The sequence below is a fragment of the Dipodomys ordii genome, unplaced genomic scaffold (assembly GCF_000151885.1).
Source record: "Dipodomys ordii isolate 6190 unplaced genomic scaffold, Dord_2.0 Scaffold40, whole genome shotgun sequence".
NCBI classification, from domain to species: Eukaryota; Metazoa; Chordata; class Mammalia; order Rodentia; family Heteromyidae; genus Dipodomys; species Dipodomys ordii.
In genome coordinates, this window is record NW_012267256.1 from 10,312,126 (window position 1) to 10,326,084 (window position 13,959).

General features: G+C 44.9%; 1 protein-coding gene across 4 annotated transcripts in view; it reads right to left on the bottom strand.

The window, feature by feature from the left end:
- Tjp2 (tight junction protein 2) overlaps positions 1-13,959 on the bottom strand; it is a 91,976-nt gene that overhangs the window by 46,703 nt on the left and 31,314 nt on the right. The gene's annotated exons all lie outside the window — the stretch shown is intronic.

Sequence of the window (13,959 nt, forward strand, 5' to 3'; positions counted from 1 at the left end):
CTGGACTGAAATTTTATCATTTAGTCAAATGAATGAGAGGCTAGCTTCAAACTTTTTTAATTTTTATTTATTTTATTTTTTTTTTGGGGTCCGGTCGTGGGGCCTGAACTCTGGGCCTGGGCACTATCCCTCAGCTCTTCAACTCAAGGCTAGCACTCTACCACTTGAGCCACAGCGCCACTTCCAGCTTTTTTCTTTTTGCATATGTGGTGCTGAGGAATCGAACCCAGGGCCTCAGGCATGCAAGGCAAGCACTCTACCACTGATCCACCTTCCCAGCCCACCTTTTTTTATTTTTAAAACACTGCTCAAAGTAGAATGAACCTGGCTTCTTACATTTACGACCTTTCCATAACTAGATGATAGGCTTTTAGGAATTCCTGTGTTACCTGCAAGGTTCATTTAGATTAAATTTGCCAATGAGAGGATCTGTCACCTATCACCACCATCACCACCACCACCATTGCTGACAGGGCTCAATCTAACTGTTAATCAATTTGACCTTACCACCAAGTTGCCTGGTGCCTAAAGTCCTCACAGTTTAGTATGCAATGGAGCTGACTCTAAGAGGCTGCATCTTATCTTGCTTAGTAAGCTGAGGCAATGACATTAACTACTAAAATGTAATATTAAAAGAACTTACGTCCTGCCACACTAAGTGATTAAATACAAAATCTTAAATTTTAAGAAATGGGGGGGGGGGCTGGTGGTAATATGGCTCAGTGGTAGAGTGCCTACTTAGCATGATTGAAACCCTGGGTTCAATTCCTCAGTGCTACATAAACAGAAAAGGCTGGAAATGGCTCTGTGGCTCAACTGGTAGAGTGCTAGCCTTGAGCCAAAGAAACTCAGGGACAGTGCCCAGGCCCTAAAGCCCCAGGACTGGTAAAAACCAACAAACAACAAAAAAGATGGGGGAATTGCGGTAAAAATAAATTTCTATAGCACTGGAGATACAGCTCAGTGGTAAAGCACATGCTCTGTATACACAAGCCCCAAGTTTGAACCCTACTACCAAATGTAAGTAAATGAACTGGGGAAAAAATTGTTCTCTTAAACATTAAAAATTATGAGCAATTAAATCTGTAAGTTCAGCTCCTGGATGGCGAGCAGACTCCACCCACCTCGCAGCACCTCCAGCAAAGTCTCCACCCAGTACCTACGTTACCTAGGCAACTGGCACACCTGGAAGAGGTCACATCTGCATCCGCTGAGGTCACATCTGAATTTGATGTGGCCACACCTTTCTCCGCCCATACCCTAGCTAAGGCCTAGCCCAGGCCCAGATGCTGTCTTTCCCAGCTCTCTTTTCCAGCTCTCTCTCTTTCCCAGCTCTTTTCCAGGTCTTTCCCAGGCCTTTCCCCACCGCGTGGAGGGCCAACATGGCCTTGTGCCAGCCAGAACGATGAATAAACCTACCCCTTACCTGAATACCATGTGCGTGGTATGGTTCTTACTCGGCTACCTCTTTTTAAAAACCTATCAAAATCCACAGAACTTTAGCTTTTTGCAAAGTCTCCCAGCAGATCTGTAAGTTGTTCACTCATTCATTCGTTCACTCAAAAATATTTATTGAAGCAAGAGTTGGTGGCTCATGCCTATCATGCTAGCTACTTGAGAGACAGAGATCAAAAGGATCATGGTCTCACCCCAAAATTTGTGAAACCCCATCTCAGCCAATAAGCTGCGTGTGGTGGTATGAGTCCATCATCCTACTTGTAAGGAGGTATGAGTGGGAGGATATTGTGGTCCAAGCTAGCAGAGCAGAAAGGCTAGACTGTATTTAAAAACTCACCAGCCAAAGGACTGGAACTTAAGTCAAATGTTATATAGCACTTGACTAGCAAACACAAAGCCAAACTCCACAGTTCAAACTCCAATATCCACCACCAAATATTCTTTTTCTATTGAGCCACACCATTCCATGCCAAGCATATAGTTTCTGGTATTCAAACACATCAGTGAATAAAATAGTCAAACACAACTGATTGCGGGTGGCTCATGCCTATAATCCTAGCTACTCAGGAGGTTGAGATCTGAAGACGCAGGTTCAAAGTCAGCCTGGACAGGAAAACCTGTAAGACTCTTATTGCCAATCAACCACCAAAAAGCCAGAAGTGGAGCTCAAAGGGTAGAGTGGTTTGCCTTGAGCAAAAAAAAAAAAAAAAAAAACAACTCAGGGACCACATGCTGGCCCTGAGTTCAAGCCTCAGGTCCGGCACCACAAAAAAAGTCAAGCCTTTGTGGATTGTACTGGTTCCCATGGGTGTACCCAGAAAGCAAACCCCTGTCTTCCCTACCTCATTTATCTATTATCTCTTCAGAAACACACAGCTCCCTGCTAATCACACTTGTTCCCCTGAATATCAGTGCTGGGCACATCCCAGGGGAGAAGCTGCCAGCAGGAGCAGCAGCTTAGCAGCGAGCTGAGCTCATCCTGCTCAAACTGGGCCACGGGGGCCCTGGCCCCACCCTACCCACCAGCTCTGATTCAGTGTCAGCACGGAGTCTTCTCAGCACAGCACACATATCAGCAGGTTGCCGTTTGTGAATTGGGAGGTCCAGGCCCCCCTGGGAAAGCACACACATGTTAGAATTAATTACAGGTGCCCATGTTCTACAACACAGTGACTCTCCTAGGCAGATGACTGATAGGCCATGAGGGTATCTGAGCAGCAGCATCCTCAACGCAACACCTGCAAACAACCCAGGCATCTCTCAAGAACACAACGGAAATGCATATGTGGATAGGTGATAACACATTGCACTACAAGGAAAACCACACACACACACACACACACACCACATCTCAAACAGAATGCCAAGTGAAAGACATCCCAGAAGCAACTAACTGATCATTGTCCAATGGAGAAATATATGCATTACTTGAATTGTGAAACAGTAACCCCTCTGTTCAACACCTTCATAGTAACAGTAAAACTATATATATATATATTTTTTAAACAGGCAACTGATGTTTCATGAAAATATGAGCATTTAATACTACTGAAGTTAAAAGTGGTTTTTAAAACAGTAAGTTCTGCTATGCATGCTATGCCTGTTTACAATAGAAACTGATCCTTGGTTTACAGCTATGTATGCACACAAGGGTGTGTTACACATGACAAGACCCCTAAAGAAAAAGCCAGGGAATGAGAGATATAAACTCAGGAAGACATGGCTTGGGGTGAGGAGGGTCACAAAGGATGTGTGTGTGGCACTTTTGCAAGGGTCTTTGGGTACAGATAATGGAGTCACAGCACCAGCTTGTTTTATGCTCTAGAAAGTTCATTCTTTTGCGGATATGTCATAAACCTTTCTTAAGTTAAGGAGGAAAAATGGAGGCAAGTGAGTGACCATAAAGAGATAACTTGGTTCCTAGCCAAGACCCAACATCGAATGGTACCCCTAATTCCAAAACCTGTGCAGAGTGAAAGTGTCACACTTTCCACGGGGTGGGGGAGGGGGAGGTAGGACGATACCAGCCAGGTGAGAGGCACAGGGAAGGCCAGGAGGGCAAAGGGGGGGAAGGGCAGGTGCAGGGATGGGGAGGGGGCTGGTGGAGCTAGGGGACCCAGAAGAACACAAGGCATCTTGACCTTTCACCCCCAGGGTCAAGATTCTGTCCCCCATGAAACCTGAAATGTGCTTCCAGCTTTGTTTGGTCAATTGTGGGGCTTGAACTCAGGGCCTGGGCACTGTCCCTGAGCTCTTATTGCTCAAGGCTAGCGCTCTACCACTTTGAGCCACATCCCCACTTCTGGTTTTCTTGTGGTTAATTGGACATAAGAGACTCATGGACTTTCCTAACTAGGCTGGCTTTGAACCTCAATCCTCAGATCTCAGACTCTTGAGTAGCTAGGATTACAGGTGTGAGCCACCAGCGTTCACTTTTACTTTCTGTGTGAGCAGCATTAACAACCTTCTCTACTTTAACAAGACTTTCCCAGACACACAGGATATTAGAAGGGGGGGTTTATGTGTCTACCATAAATAAAAAGTTTTGTGATAACAGTGAGGTGTTTTCGCAAAGAAGAAAGAGAAAGGGATCAGGGAAAAAAAGTTATTTGACTTTCTGTACTTTTTAAAAAAAAAACCTACACTTTTTATAAAGCTGTTCTCCTTTAGAAAACTTTGACTAAATAGATTATTTTTAATCCTATGTATATAGTACCTAAAGAATAAAGGAACATCTTTTTTTTTTAAACCACATACCTAGGCTTACGAGAGATAAATGGTAGATGTTTTCTCTTATATGCAGAAATTAGATCCAAAGTATAAACAAGGAAGGATTCCGATGGTTTAATTCCTTGAATAGTTAACAAATAAATAACAAGATGCTAAAACTTGGGGGGGAGGGGCAAAGGCTGGTAGGGGGCAGACAAAAGAAGAGAAGAGAGGTGGGCAAATACAGTCATTATATTCAATGAAAATGGAACCACCTAACTTGAGGTATGAATGGGAGTAGGGAAAATGGGGGTAAACATTGGTCAAGATGCACTGTACTCATAATCTAACTTGTTGAACTGAAACCCTGTCATACAACTATGTCACATTAAAAAAGAAAAGAAAAAAGAACCACAAACAAATAGCCAGGTCTTGCTTGTACAACTTTTAGTGATAGGAGTCACAGCTCAACACAAAGACCACCAAAGCTGTCTGTCAGGTTCAGGCTGAATGAGAGCCCCCAGCCACATAAGTAAACAAATAGTTACATGTTACGATAGGACGCTCGTTCAAACTATAGAGAAAGAAAGTTTAAAAAAAAGAAAAAGAAGCCAAAGTATTTCTCTGGCAATTTCTAAGTCTAGACATAAGAAGAATACAGATTTCTGCAGTCTAAGAACGCAAAAATGGTTTAGCCCCAAACACAAAATCCTCCAACACAAACACACACCCAGAACAATACTTTGATCTCTACCCAGGAAGCCAAACGGGCAGCCTTTGCTTCACAAATGCAGCCAGATGCTACCAATTTCCCCAAGATTTACTAGCAATGGGTTGGGGGGGGGGGACTGGGAGAAAATGGAGAGGGGGGACACTGCTCAAAAAGAACTGTACTTATTCCCTGACCCCTCTGTCCATCACCTTTACAATAAACATTAAAAAAAAATCAAGAAAAATAAAGAAAAAGTCAAGGACTTCCAAAAGCCCATCTTGGAAGGCAATGCAGCGTGCAATCTCACCATTCCTCGTACTCAATGCGCTCAGAACGTAACTCAATCCCAGGATAAAGGAGTTAATCGTGAGAGGGGGCTTTGTTCCCCACTCTCCCGGCAAAGCAAGCGTGGCAAAGGGAAGGGGGAAAGCTCAGTGCGGGACTCACATGGCCTTTCAATCTCCCAAACTTTTTCACAGCCTGGATCCACATTCTCTGGAGGACCTGAGCCGTCTTCATGCCGCTGCTGCTGCATCAAGGGGCTGCATGCAGTACTGCCTACCTCCCTGCTGCTCACCCATTCTCCTCACTGCACGTGGTTACGTAAGATGGATACAATAGTGGCCCACATTCCCTCCCAGCAAATCCAGTTGTCATCTTGCACAGTGACACATCCATGCAGTGGGGGACGCTGCTCCCTGTAAAAAGCACCACTTGGGAGCCCGGAAGAAGTCGTTTGGATGTAACACCACCTGAACAGCTTGAGTGTCTACCTCTCCCACCCAGGATCAGAGCAGACATTTCTTCCAGGCACGCAAGATGATCTGGTGTTTCTGCAAGATTTATAATGAACACTTGGCCCTTCCAATGCACAGGTCCTGCATCTTCAGATCCAACCCGGAGGATCATAAGTATTTTTTAAAGGAACAACAACAAAAAAAAAATCCCCCACACTCAGAAGACCAGGACTGGTTGGTTGGTGTTGGGGGTATAAGAGGGGGGAGGGAGAGCGGGAGGGGAGGGATCTCAAGTTCAAAACCAAGCTGGACTATATAATGAGGCTATCTCAAAGATGCAAACAGTACCTGACTTAGGTAACTGTAACCCTTCTGTACAGCACCTTTGTAAGAACAATTTTTCAAAAATGGGGGGGGAAAAAGAAAAGCAAGCAAGTCTGCACTAAATGATGGATGTACAGACTTTTTCTGTCATTGAAACAACTTTACGTAGCACTCACATTATATAAGCAGTAGAAATAATCTAAACGTGGGTTACAATGCAAACGCCAAACCGCTGTAGTGTAAAGCCTCCCAGCTCTGCACATTTGGGAGAAGTCCTGGAGTCAATCCTTCCAAGAGAGGAGGGATGACTATCTATGGAACCTTCTAGAGGGACCCTCTAGACCCTCTCGGAACAACAAAGACACATACCAAATCCAGCCACCTAGAAAGAAACTAGCAGTGGTTCAGATCAACTGAACTGCTGATGGTTACATAGAAGTTTAATGTCAAAATGTTCCACATTCTTGAAGATAAGCAGGGGAAGATAAGACCTGGGCAGCTGGTACAGCAAGGACCCGATCAGGGACAGAGCCCTGGCTCAGCCAAGCTCCTCTTCTCAACTTGGCATAAAGTTAGCAGATAAAAGAACAAAAGGCCCAGCCATCCATTTCTCTGTCCATGCCACAGAGGGAGAGAATACTTGGGATAGGGAGGAGTAAGACTTTAGGATTCTTTTTTTTTTTTTTTAAAGGATTCTAAACACTAAGAGATTGTATGGGATACCTGGAACTTTCCAGCTGGATTTTGGGAGTCTGGAAGGTAGATTAGAAGAAGACACTGGGGCAGGAGTTAAACAGGTGGACCACTGTTCAATCCTGTGTATACACGATTAAGGTGAATGATTGCTATTCCTCTTCATGTTTATTGTTTCCCTTTTATGGGGTCCTAGTGTTCTGAACTCAGGGCCTCCAACTTGGTCGCAATCAGATGCTTTACATATCCCAGTTATTCATTTTAGAGAGGATCTCCCATTTTTGCCCAGAGGTCTAGCTACAGACTGAGCTGAGTCACCATGCCCAGCTTAGTGGCTGAGGTAAATGTTATCTTGCCAATGGGGGGGGGGGGGGCGCGGAGGGTCTAGGCTGATGTATGAACCATGATCTTCCAATCTCTGCTCCTGTGTAGCTAGGGCGATAGGTGTGAGTCACCATGACGATTCTTTCAGTGTTTGGTTCACTTAAGCAGGCAGGCAAGAGACATCTGTCTGCGTCCGTCCCTGGTTTTACAAATATTAGGCTTCTCCAACGTGAGCTTTTCTTGCCTACTTTTGATCTGTATCATTAGCAGACAGGCTGAGCTGCAACACGAAGGGAAGATGGCAGAAGCAGCAACAGAGCAGTAACATGATCAGGTGGCAGAGGGGACAGTAGCCACTGTCCCCAGAGGGCAAGCGCAAGAGGCCAGAGAAACAAGAACACAGCTTTAGAGATAAGCTGGGGCAGAAACGAGGAAGCTGGAGTCATGAAGACAGAGAAGAGATAGTGAAGAGCTGGAGGAGAAATGGTGGAATCTGGTCTCAGATACCCAAGCCCTGCACTGCAGTCAGGAAAGGCGGGTTCTGACATACTTGTTTGTCACTGTACAGCTGAGGGTTCTGGTATCCAAGGCTCTAACACTGGCAGGTATTGCTGGGAATGGCAATGAATGCCACTAATTTTCTTTTTTTTAAGCTTGGGGCTGTGGCTGTAGCTCTATGGTAGAGAACTTACCCAGCATGCACTAGGCCCAGGTTCCATCCCAACATCAAAGATAAACATAATTTTAAAATAAAGCAAATAAAACCTGCATATAGCTTGGCTCCACAGATAACAGAGCACTGATCACAATCGTAATCCAAGTCTTCATGCATCAAATTTTAATAAAACTTCTCTGTCTCTGTCTGTCTGTCCATCACTCTCTCTCTCTCTCATACATCTACACACACTCACACACACACACACACACACCAGCAAATAATTACATTGAAGACCTCTACACTCACAGCGCTGGCACATGAAACCATAAAGTATAATTTAAATTTATTGTTTGTAATTACAAAGAAGCCATTAATAAGCCAAAAAGGAAGCTACTAATTTGTCAACAAAGACACAGCCCGGTCTGCTCTGTGATTTTTTCCAAGCTGACTCAGCCCATTGAATATGAAAAAAAAAATACAGCTTCACTTTAAGAAAAAAAACAAGCACATGTACAAACCACCACCCCATAATAGATACCAAGATAAAGGAAATTATACCCTGCTTGGTGAACAGGCAGGTTAGAAAGCCTGCCTATTAGAGCTGCTTGGCCACATGCTACCAGAGGGAGTTGGTGCCAGATGACACACAAGGTAAACTGTCCCTCCCAGACCTGCGGCACCTGCAGAGGGCAGCTCGCTGCAATAAGACAGACACAGTGTTCCCGCTGTGCATCCATGAGGCTGGTGAGGCCCCAAGAGGCACCAAGCAGGCAGAGGCCTGAGTCTCAAAGACAGCCTCTCCCACCTGAGAGTCAATGCCAAAGGGTAAAACCCCTCACCCAAGAGCTTGGGAGAAATGCAGACATTTAGGCCGTACATGGGACCTGTTGGTAAGACTACGAAGCATTTCAGGCCAGGCACGGTTGAGACCCCGCTACCCCAGAGGCCAAAGCAGGGTCTGAGGCAGGTGTAGGCAAAAGCACAAGACTCTATCTGAAATAAGTAAAGCAAAAAGAGCAGGCGGTATGGCTCAAGTAGCAGATGACTTTCCTAGCAAGGTAGAAGGTTCTCAGTTCAAACCCCAGTACTGACTTCCCAATCCCGCCCACCCCACCCCCCAGAAAAAGCATTTTCAGTGGAGAATATATGCATTCCAGTTTGAGACGTACTTCACACGGCGGCCCTCCCCCACACAATGCTCTGCCGTCCAATGTGCAAACACTCATCATCCGTGGCCACTAGCCACGTGACCGTGGGAACAGTGTGACTGTGGAGGTGCGTTTCACTTTAATGCATTAAAATCTGTAAACAGTCATACCTATTATTTCACACAAACAGTTCTAAGCCCTCTTTAAAAGATGTCCTACTATTTTTTTTTTTCCTGCCATGGTACTGGCGCTGAACTTGGGCCCTCGAGTTTACCACTGGAATCAGGCCCCCAGCCCTTTTGTTTGGTTCTGTGACGGCTGGCCTCCAACTCACAATCCTCCTGCCTCCACCTCCCCCAAGTAACTTGAAATTACAGGAATTTGCCATGCCCGGTTAATGACATCTTGTATGATGTACTGGGGTTTGAATTCAGGGCTCTGAGCTCCCTGGGTAAGTACTCTACCATGGAAACCTTGCCTAAGATATTCTATTTCCAAGAAGGTTCTAGAAATTTATAACAAGGCAGACATGATCCTAAAGTCCTCTTTGAAGAGGAAAAAGTCCGCTAATTTTTTTAAAACAACACTTGTTTTTACATTTTAAGAAGCCTTGGAGTAATTATAACATTTATCCTGTAAGAAAAAACCATTGTGAACTTCTCTTGTAAATATATTGATATGTTAAAGTTAGCAAATGATGTTCTGGAAATAAAAACTGAACCAGCCACTAGCTCTGAGGAGAAGACACAATAAGTTCATGTTAGACCACTCACTTATGACTGATTGTTCCAGGCTTCTGGTTTCGGCTGTGTAGGTATTTGCTGCGTGTAGGTATGTATGTAAAATGCAGTAAGCCGGTGAATCAGTGTGCTCTTGCATGAGACACTGCCCAGGGGTGAGTGATCACTGCAACGATCAGGAAATCAAGGGACAAAGACCTGCAGCCTTTCTGGAATACTCACTTTCCCATTAGGGAGAGCACGTAGTAGTGAAGAGCAGAGGCGGGAAAGGGAAAGGTGTCTTATGACAAGAGAAATGTAAGCTCAGATTTCTGAAACAGTGGTGTTTCCATCCTTAGAAGAAGCTGTCACTCTTGAGTTTCCTGTGTGACATGATTCATGAGACAGGACAGTCTTCCCAACGTCTTCCTTTATGGCTAACACTGGAAATTCTAACCAAAGGAGTTATACATTACTGATCTCCTCTCAAAAACTACACAGTTGCCTCATAACTCAAATCACAGCCCAAAAGATTATGCTCCATTAAAGTGTACAAAGGCGTACAAGTTTTCCTTTTTGTGGAAATTGTGGTTTTCAGGACATCAGTAATTAACACGGATAGTCCACTAGGTGACACCATAGTGCAGGAAATAACAAGAAACGGCTCCTGCTTGCTTTCAAATATAAAATTTCAAAACTTAATTTAGAAGTTAGAAACTGACTTGGATAATTACATTAAGGATGTGGAGGTGTGGCTCACGTGGTAGTGCACTAGCTGTAAGCAAAAAAGCCAAGAGCTCAAGGCCCTAAGTTCAAGTACCTCCCCACAAAAATAATAGTAATAACATTAAAACTTTTGCTTTTACAAAACTCAAGGCAAAATTGCAAACAGTGAGGAAAGGTTAAAATCGGAAAGCTGTATTTTTGTGTTCATTAACAGAAATACATAGTGTTTTAAGAAGAACATGAAAAACAATTTTTTGCTAGGTGTATTGGCAGACATCTTTAAGCCCAGCTATTCAGAGGCTGAGACAGGAAATGGAAAGTTTGAGAGTAACCTGGGCAAATCAGTGAGGCATTGTCTCAAAATGTAATAATAACAGCAATAATAATAACTTGATAAAAACCAAAGAAAAAGGATCTGAGAGCCGGTGGCTCACACCTATAATCCTAGCTGAGATCTGGGGATGGCAGCTCCAAGCCAGGCCAGGCAGTTAAGTCTGTGAGACTTATCATCGCCAACTAACCATTAAAAAGCCACAAGTAGAGCTGCAGTTCCAGTGGTAGAGCACTAGCCTTGGGCAGAAAAAAGCTCAAGGATGGGACCCAGGCCCTGAGTTCAAGCCCCAGACCAGCAACAAGGAAGAAAGAAAAGAAGGGAGGGAGGAAGGGAGGGAGGAAGGGGGCTGGGGCTGAAGCTCAGTGGGAGAGCACTTGTCTAAGATGTATGAGGCCATGGGCTCCACCCCCATAACCTCAGAAACAATTTAAGAGCGTGTTACAGCCAATGGATGCCTTCTGAATGCTGGATGTACACACAGATGATGACAAGAGCCCAGGCCAAAGCACACGATCAAGAGCTATTCATCAGACAGAGGGCATCACCACCAATCCATGGGAACTGCATTCGCCAAGGTCCTAGGGTTTGAACTCAGGACCTGGGCACTATCTTGAGCTTCTTTTGTTCAAGGATGGTACTCTACCACAAGAGCCACAGTTCCACTTCTGGCTTTTTTTTGGGGGGGGGGAGGGGTGTAGTTTTCTGGAGATAAGAGTCTTGTGGACTTTACTGCCTAAACTGGCTTTGAACCTGGATCCTCAGATCTCAGCCTCCTGAGTAGCTAGGATTACAGCCATGAGCCAGTGGCTCCAGGCTTTAGCACATTTATTTAAAAAGTAGATCCACCCAGTGCTTTATCATTACTCTGAAGTTTCCTCAGGCAGGAAATAAGAATAGTTTGGAAATGAAAAGGCCAACAACCTAGCAGCATAACGAACGAGCTGAGCCAGAGAGAGGCAAGAACGTCAGAAATGTAGACATGCTTGATGGCAGAGGACAGTTCCCGTGCTGATGCTTTCCTCTATCTCCAAAAGCAAACAACATGCTTGCAGGTTTCCATTCTGCACGTCTTCTTGTATTACATCACTGCTACACCCAGAGGAAATCTACCCTCAGAACCTCTCAAGGTTCAGTGCCAGGTGACCTTCCTAGCCTGGAGCCAGAAGAAACCAGTCCTGCAGATCAGCACGGACCCATCCTTTCTCCCTCCCAGAGCCATGAAAGGTGTAGGCAGGGCGTCCATCCGACAGCCAAGAAGGGTGCGGATAGGGTGTCCTGGGTCCCTTCTTCCCGACCTACTATTCTCAGATGGCAAAACAACCTGCAGAAGAACCCAAGCATCTAGCTGAAGGATAACATTTTCCTAAAGGGCCAGACAGTGGGTGGGCATTATGTAAAATCCAAGATGCAGTGATGAATGCTTGAGTCCCCACACAATGAGATACTTTGTGTATACTACTTTTCCCCCCCATATAGGTACGACAATAAAGTTTCATTTTAAATGGGGCATAGTGAGAGATAAACAACATAAAAATAGGACAATATTAGTCAGACGCTGCTGGCTCATACCTGTAATCCTAGCTACTTGGGAAGCTGAGATCTGAGGATCACGGTTCAAAGCCAGCCTGGGCAGGAAAGTCCATGGGACTCTTATCTCCAAGCAACTACTCAGAAAAAGCTGAAGTGGTGCTGTGGCTCAAGTGGTAGAGCACTAGCCTTGAGCATGAAGAGGCTCAGGGGCAGTGCCCAAGCCCTGAGTTCAAGCCCCAGGACCAACAAAAAGTTAAAAAAAAGAAAAGGCAGAATAATATTAAAATAGAATTCAATATTTAATTTTGACAGAGTTCAGGAACAATGATAACAGAATATTGTAATATTTTCCTAGAATTTTCCAATTTAATATGTTCACAGCAGACTCTGGGTCTCTGAAGTAATCATTTAGAATGTAACCATCTTACAATATAAAAATGAGCCAGGGTCTGGTGGCTCATGCCTGTAATCCTAGCCACTCAGGAGGCCAAGATATGAGGATCAAAGTTTGAAGCCAGCTTGGGCAGCAAAGTCTACAAGACTCTAACCTCCAGTAAACTACCAAAAATAGCCAGAGGTGGAGCTGGCACTCAAGTGGTAGAGTGTTAGCCTTAAGCAAACCAGCTCAGGGACAGCACTTAGGCCCACAGTTTAAACCCCACAAGGAGATAATTAACGCCTTTCTTAAGCAGTATCAACACACAGGCTGGGCAGGGCACTGTGTACATGAGTTAGACACACAGAAGGAAAAGCTTTGATTCATTTTGGTTTTCTTTCCCCTGGCGGCACTGGCGTTTGAACTCAGGGCCATTTGATTGCTAGGAGGCCGCTCTACAGTTGGGCCACATCCCCAGCCCAGAACTTTTGATTCTTGATACCATGGCAGGATGAAGAAAAAGCCCCTAAAGGAAAGAGGTGGTGCCCAGAACCCAGGGCAAACTGCCTCAGAGAGAATGTAAACAGTTACCACACAGGTCAACCTAAGAGCTGATCACCTTCTACACCACCAGCACACACGGCGAAGCTCAGAACCAAGCACTGACGCTCTAAATAGAAACTCGGCCAGCCGGTCAGTTCTTAACTCGGCCAGCCAGTCAGTTCTTAGTCCTGCCTGAGGCGGCCACAACAGAAAAAGACACCCTTACTAGGACTGGGGGAAGGTAGTTTAGGAAAGTAAGTTTGTATTTAGAAACGTTCTAGCTCTTTCTACCCACCTCCCACCTCCCTGGACTGGTTGGTCTGGTTTTCCATATCCTCTCCAGTACCGAAGCCAACAACTAACTGGAATTCCTTATCTGCTCCATCACCAAAATATTCTGCTTTAAAAAAAAAATCCCTATCTTTTCCTCAATCACAACTCTCACCGAGCTGGGTGTGGTGGTGTATACCTGTAATGCTTCAGGAGTCTGAAGATCTCAAAGTTCCAGGCCAGCTGGGGGGGGGGGGGGAAGGGGGAAGAACTCTCACTGTATTTACACATGGGGTCTCCACTTGATATCATAAGAAAGGTAACTGTTTTTGTTTTTTGGGTCAGTCGTGGGGCTTGAACTCTGGGCCTGAGCACTGTCCCTCAGCTCTTCAGCTCAAGGCTAGCGCTCTACTACTTGAGCCACAGCGCCACTTCTATTTATGTGGTGCCTCATGCATGTGAGGAAAGCACTCTACCACTGAGCCACCTTCCCAGCCCCAAAAGCTAACTGTTTTAACTCCAGCCTAAGTGTGCTTGAAGCATTATTTTATTTTTTTTCCTTTTAATCTTTTTTGTTGTTGTTGTTGTAAAGATACTATACAGAGGGTTACAGTTACAAGAGTGAGGTAATGAGTACACTTCCTCTTGAACATTGTTACCCCCTCCATTGTTTTCCCCCTACCATCCCCTCCCTCCCT